Here is a 7,179-nt window from a genome sequence, read left to right as displayed (position 1 = left end):
GCAGCATTTTTTACAAGAGCAGCCCACAGTGGTGGCATCCTCCTGTAGTCCCAGCTACTCAGGAGGCTAAGGTGGGAGGATTGCTTGAGCCTGGGAGATCAAGGCTGCAGTGAGCCACGATTGTACCACTGCACTCCAGCCTGGTGAGAGAGCAAGACCCTGTCTCAAAAATTTTTTTTTTAAAAAGAGTAGCCCACAGGCCCACAGAGCTGAGCCCCATCCCAGACACTGGCTGCATGGCCCTTCTCTCCCTCTGAGATTGTCCTGACCACCCTCCAGACCCCCAGAGTCAGCCACCACCATGTAGCTGAACTCATTGGGGGAGCTTCTGGAGTACTGAATTGGGGGAGACTAGTGGGCCTGCTGTCAGAAGTGAGTAGAGCTGGTCCTGGGAGCAGTGTGCAGTGGGAGCTGGACAAATCCTCTGATCCTTGGGGGCTGAAACAGGAGCTAGAAAAAAGCCAGGTTGAACCACAGATCCTAGAGGGTTTCTGGGTTCTGAGAACTCTGGAGCAGGGTTGGGGGCTGGGTATTGCATATTTGACCTCATCCTCCACCCACTATCCTCTAAGAAGCTGACATAGCTGCAGGAAGAGCTGAGCGGTGAAAGTGAGCACAAGCTGGGGACTCAGTGGACACCTCCCGAGGACTCCTGGCCACCGCTGCCCGTCCCCGATAGCTCTTCTTTTGAATCTCCCAGTGACCCAGGAACAGGCTGATGTGAAGTACAACTCAGACTTCATCCTGCACCAGGTGTTCTGGGAATTGAGAGGAGGGTGCAGGGGTTGTAGAGGCTCCTCCCCCTTCAGCACCAGGGACAGCGACCGCCTTGGGACTCCTTGGCCTCTGTGGCTGCAGGGGCGCCTGCTTGCTCATGTGCATCCTGTAGATTCCTGCAGTTAAGAGTCCAAGGCCTGAGTGCCTTGCAGGGTCCCACAGGGTGGGGGCTTGGGAGAGTCACTGATAGTCAAAAGAGAAAGAAAATCCTCCACACTTGAAATTAAATAAACGTTTAATATATCCTAAGTTGAAAATTATTCACTTCAGAGTTTATCTATGCAAATATGATAAATATGAGTATATATATTTACTCACAATTCACCCTGTCTTAGAGAAAATTTTGCAGACTATACCTGGAGTTGTGCACTTGGTTCTTATCCTTGGTATCATGTCTTACCTCTCTTGACATGCGTGCACATAGCATTTTAAGAAGATGTATGTTAAACAATCCCCCTCCTTATTGATTTTCCAACTGGTTGTATTTGATGCTTACTGCTTTAGAGTGTCTACCTTTACATGTTTTGTTAAGGCAGCATGTGTGTGTGTACAAGCATGCACAGGCTCACACACACTGAGCTCTCTGTGCTGAGGGGCATTCAAGCAGAGATTATTGGCTCTTGGGGGTGCTGAAGCTAGGAGGGGGAGGTTGCAGTGAGTCAAGATCGCACCACAGCACTCCAGCCTGGGCAACAGAGTGAGACCTTTTCTCAAAAAAAATCTTTATTTAAATAAAATTCATATGCCAAAAATTCATCCAGGTAAAGTGTATAATTCAGTGCTTTTTCGTATAGTCACAGAATTGTGCAACCATCACTATTCATTTTAGAATAGTTTCATTATTTGTAAAATAAATGCCATGCCCATTAACAGTCACCCCCCCATTGCCCGCTTCCCCCCAGACTTAGACAACCACGAATCTGCTTTCTCTTTCTGTCTTTATGGATTTGCCTGTTCTGAACATTTTATGTAAATGGAATCATACACTATATGGCCTTTTGTGACTGGCTTCTTTCACTCAGCATCATGTTTTCAAAGTTCATCTATGTTACAGCAATAACATCTATGTTACAATATCAGTACCGCATTCCTTTTTACACCCAAATGATATTCCATTGGATAGATATACCATAATTTGTTTATCCGTCCATCCATTGTTAGACATTTGGGTTGCTTCCACTCTTTAGCTATTATGAATAGTTCTACTATGAACATTGATGTATAACATAAAAGGAAAATAAAATCTCGGGACCTCAATTCACTCTCCCAAAAAGAAAAAATTAAGCTGAAAGCTGAGTCATGTGAGAACCTGCCAGAAAGCTTTAGTAGATATTGGTAAGCTGATTCTAACATTTATATGAAAATGCAAACGACCTAGAATAGAAAAAGTTGATTATATAAAGGAGAACAAAGTTGGAATACTTATACTGTCTGGCTTCAAGACTTCTGTAAGAGTGAAATCAGCAAGATGGTGGGACAGGAGGTCCCCCCAGCTGGATCCCCCTACAACAACAATAATTTCACAGCCATCCATGGAAAAAGTGCCTTTCTGAGTGTCTTGGGATTCAGGTAGGCATGTGTGAAATCCAAAGGGACTCAAGACCAAGAAGGGTTGTTTTGAGAAGGCAGACCCACGCCCAGATGGCAGACCTGCTGATCTGGTCCCAGCTCCCTATTCTGGTAGAGGCCCTATTTCATAAAGGGCTTAGGACCAGAGACAGCAACCACCCAAGGACTCCTTGGCCTCTGGGGCTGCAGGGAGCTCTGGCTCAGGTGCATCCCATACACTCCAGAGCACAGAGTCCAAGAAGTGGGAGCTTTGCAGGGTCCCACAGAGTGGAGACCTGGGAGGATTACTGGTTGTACACACAGAGGAAAAAACAAACCACACGAGTGAAATATATAAACATATGGTTATATGTACATAAAACATTTATTATTATTATTTTTTGGATGGAGTTTCACTCTTGTTGCTCAGGCAGGAGTGCGTGCAATGGTGTGATCTCGGCTCACTACAACCTCCGCCTCCCGGGTTCAAGTGATACTCCTGCCTCATTCTCCCGAGTAGCTGGGATTGCAGGCGCCCGCCACCATGCCCCGATAATTTTTGTATTTCTAGTAATTCTTGTATTTTTAGTAGAGACGGGGTTTCACCATGTTGGCCAGGCTATTCTCGAACTCCTGACCTCAGGTGATCCACCCACCTTGGCCTCTCAAAGTGCTGGGATTACAGGCATGAGCCACTATGCTCAGCCCATAAACTTTAATACTCTAAGCTTAAAAATTATTCATGCTAGAGTTTATTTATACAAATATAGCAGGTAGAAGTGTATGCACTTACGCACTGTTCACCTCATTTCTGTGAAAATCTTGCAGACATTCTGCTGTTCTGTACCTCACTCCCTTAGCCTCATATCTTGCCTCCCTTGACATTTGTGCGCATTGAGGAAGATGCATTTTAAATGATCCCTTTTCTCATTGATTTAGAAGTGGTTGAGTTTGAAGCTCATTTCCGTACAGTATCTACCCTCTAATATTCTGTATTAGAAAGCAGGGGCCCCCAATACCTGGGCAGCAGACTGGTACCGGTCTGTGGCCCGTTAGGGACTGTACCGCACAGCAGGAGATGAGCGGTGGGCGAGCGAGCAAAACCATCGGTATTTACGATTGTTCACCATCACTCACATTACTGCCTGAGCTCCGCCTCCTGTCAGATCAGTGACAGCATTAGATTCTTACAGGAGTGCAAACCCTACTGTGAACTGCGCATGCAGGGGATCTAGATTGCGTGCACCTTACGAAAATCTAATGCCTCATGATCTGTCACTGTCTCCTATCACCCCCACATAGCATCATCTAGTTGCAGGAAAACAAGCACAGGCCTCCCACTGATTCTACATGATGGTGAGTTGTATAATTACCTCGTTGAACCTCATTATATATTACAATGTAATAATAATAGAAATAAAGTGCACAATAAATGTGATGCGCCTGAATCATCCCGGAACCATCTTTGCCTCTCCTCCCCCTGCTGCAGCTTGCGGAAAAATTGTCTTCCGCAAAACTGGTCCCTGGTGCCAAAAAGGTTGGGGAGCACTGCTGTGAAGGCATAGGCTGTGTATGTGTGTGTGTGTGTGTGTGTGTGTGTGTGTGCTGAGGTCTCCATGCTGGGGGACATTTAAGCAGAGACTCTCATGGATGCAGTAGCTGGGCTGTGCAGAGCTCACGTCTTCACTGGATGGGAGTCTGGGCTCCACGGATTGTTCAGCTCCCAGAACCAGGACAGCTGACGTCTCCCCCACAAGAATCCACCTGTGAGTCTGCCTTAACACCTAACAGGTGTTCAAATTTTCTGTTGCTACCTCACCATAGATAACTCTTCTGGATTCAGGCCAAGGCTCCTGTGTCTAGGAGGTTGCTCCCCTAGTCATAATCTACACCCAAAGAGAGCAGGTGGTGAGGACAGGCTGGACCTTTAGGGCCCTTCTCCAGTACAGCACAAGGCCATGTCTCTGCCCCCTGCGCGATCCAGGTCAGACCCTATATCCAGCTTACACAGCAACCGCAGTAACAGCAGGAACAGTGAGTTGCACTTGCTGAGCCTTTAGTCTGCCTTGTGCATTTTGCATGCATTGTCTGTTTTAAGTATTATGACAACCATGTGAGGTGGGTGCTGCTGAAACGCCCATTTACAGACGTGAAGGAGCACGGCCCGGTGGTGAGGGTGGCACAACATGAGGCTGGGTGGGTGGTCTGGGTGTACAGCCCGGCTCCACCAGCTGTGCGAATGTGGGTGGTCACTTCAGTATCTTCCAGGCTTAATGTTTCATTTGTAAAATGAAAAACAACGTGGCTAATTTACGTAAAGGACTTAAAACAGGCTGTGTGGGTTATGTTGGCAAATGGTGGTGGTCACCATTCCTGCTCTAGGCTGCCTGCTCATCCCAGGCACACAGGTGGTCTACAGTGTGCCAAGTCCCTCTAGCCACTCAGGGCACTTTCTTCTGTGTCCCTAGAACCCCGCCTGTTCATCAAACTCTGGCTTTGCTCCCTGAGCCTAACAGGGATGGAACTGCCAGTAGGTGAGGTCTGTCCTTGCAGAGGGAGTGGGGATTTTGGGGGATGCACCCTACCCCACCGAGGCTGTAGGGCCAGGAACCTGAATCCCCTGGCTGATTGAGCTGGCAGTGGTGGTGGAGTAGGGAGGTTTGGGGGCTCCCCAACACCCAGCCAGTGTCAGGAGCACTGTCTCCCCTGCCCACCTGCTTGGCAGCTCTGCTAGGAGCCGCATCCTTCAAGCACCCCCTCACCCAAGTCCACCCGGCAGGGCAATTCTGGACAGGATCCAAGGAGGGCCAGGAGGGGAGCCCTGGGTCTGTTGGGTGGAGCATCCTGGGTGTGGGAGGAGGAGCCAGGTGCTGATCCAAGGGCCTCCAGATATTTCCCCTCTGGGACCACGACATTGCCTGAGATTCTTCCATTATAAATGTCCCTGTATTAATATGGCATTGACCCTAATGAATGGGCGCAGAACAGCATGGCAGAGGAAAAAGGTTTGGGCTTGAGGGTCTCACAAACCTGGCTTCCTGTGAGCTCTGCAACTTGGGCTAGAGTCCTGCCCTCTCTGAGACTCAGTTTGCCCTTTTGTTAGATGGACGCATTCCCTTCTCTGGATGCCATCACTCGGGTCTCTCCAACAATCCCAGGGCTCTGGCTCAGAGAACCGAGGGCAGGTTGGTGTGAAGGCTTTGGGCATGGTGATGCAGGTGAGCATCTGACATGAGCAGGTGCAGTTGACCTAGAGTAGGTGGAACACAGTAGGCATGCTTGACCTAGAGCCCCTGCCACACAGTAGGAGTGCTTTGTGGAGAGTGCCTTGCACACAGTAGGCATTCTTTATGTCAAGAACTTTGCATAGAGTAATTTTACTTTGTGTAGAGCACTCGACACACAGAAAGAACACTTTATATCTAGCATCTGGCACACAGTAGGTGTGCATTTTGTAGAGTACCAGACACATGGAGTCACAGTCTCTGAAGAGTACCCAGCACCCAGAGTAGGCACGCTTTGTGTAGAGCACTTGGGGCACAGTAGGTGCATTTTACATAGATCACCGGGCACGTAGTAAACATGCTCTACATAGAGCATCTGACACACAGTAGGTGTGCTTTATATAGAGCAGCAGGTGCAGAGTAGGTACACTTTACATAAGTTACTCTGCACAAATTTCACTTTATATAGAGGACTGAGAACAAAGAAGCAAGACTTTCTGTGGAGCGCCCAGCACACAGTGGGCACGCTTTACATAGAGCACTTGGCACATAGTATACAACATGCATATAGAGTACCTGGCACATGGTAGGTGGGCTTTACATAGAGTCCAGCACACAGTAAAAGAACTTTGCATATTGTCTTTTGCAAAGAGCAGAGACTGACACCCAGCAGCTAAAGTGCTAGCTGCCAGCCCCTTCCCTTCACTCTCAGTTTTTCAGGCTCCGTCCTCATAATCTTTCATCTGTCCCCGTCTGAGGCCCATTTTCCTGTGATCCCTCCTCTGTCCCCCTCTAAGGCCTCATCTGACATCCCATTTCCCAGATGGGAAGGCTGAGTCCAGAATAAGGACTCCTCTCAGGGTCCCCTGTCTCTGCCCTCCTGTCCCTGGCCCGATCCACTCATGGCCCTCTCAGCCTTACCTCCCATCCCCCCTCTCTGTCCTCCTATGCTGAATCCAGACTCCAAGTATTCTCCTCCAGCGGGGTTCTTTGTTTCTAGAATCTGACCGGGTAATCCCCAGCACAGTTAGATAGTTTGTTCCTGCTCCTGTCTGTCATGTCTCGACCCAGGCCCTGGGTTGTCTGGAGGCAGGACTTGAACTCCTGCCAGACTGTGAAGCCAGAGGCCAGGAGCTTCTGTCTCTGAATCTCCTAAGTCTGCACTGAGAAATGGTGCATGGTGAACTCCTGGACCACATGTAGACAGGAGCTCAGAACATGATCTCGGATAAGGGTTGGCCTGGCCTTGCTCACCTGCCACCTGAACTCTCAAGTTCATGACTTTATCTGCCACACCCTTGCCTTGGAAGGGCAAAGTGGCTGTAAACTTTGGGGCTCAGAGTCACCTTTGACTCTCAAGATCCCCTCCCACTCAGTTGTGAGATGCTGAGACCTGTGGATCCTGTGCCCCTGCTGTGTCATCCTGAGCTGGCTCCTCTGCACCCAGCTGGCCCGACGCCAGGTGTTGTTTGGCTGCCCAGGCTCAGAAGACACACCCAGGCTGTGGAGATTGGCTTGCCCAGCCCAGCCCAGCCTCCCACAGCCTTCCCTAACTCGGGGGGCCAGAGGCAAAGACCTCCTAGCAGAGGGGGAGAGGAGGGTGTGTGGGACAAGCTGCTCCTGACAGAAG

The sequence above is a fragment of the Symphalangus syndactylus genome, chromosome 13, assembly GCF_028878055.3.
Source record: "Symphalangus syndactylus isolate Jambi chromosome 13, NHGRI_mSymSyn1-v2.1_pri, whole genome shotgun sequence".
NCBI classification, from domain to species: Eukaryota; Metazoa; Chordata; class Mammalia; order Primates; family Hylobatidae; genus Symphalangus; species Symphalangus syndactylus.
The sequence above is the reverse complement of the archived record's forward strand: the minus strand, read 5'-3'. Positions refer to the sequence as shown.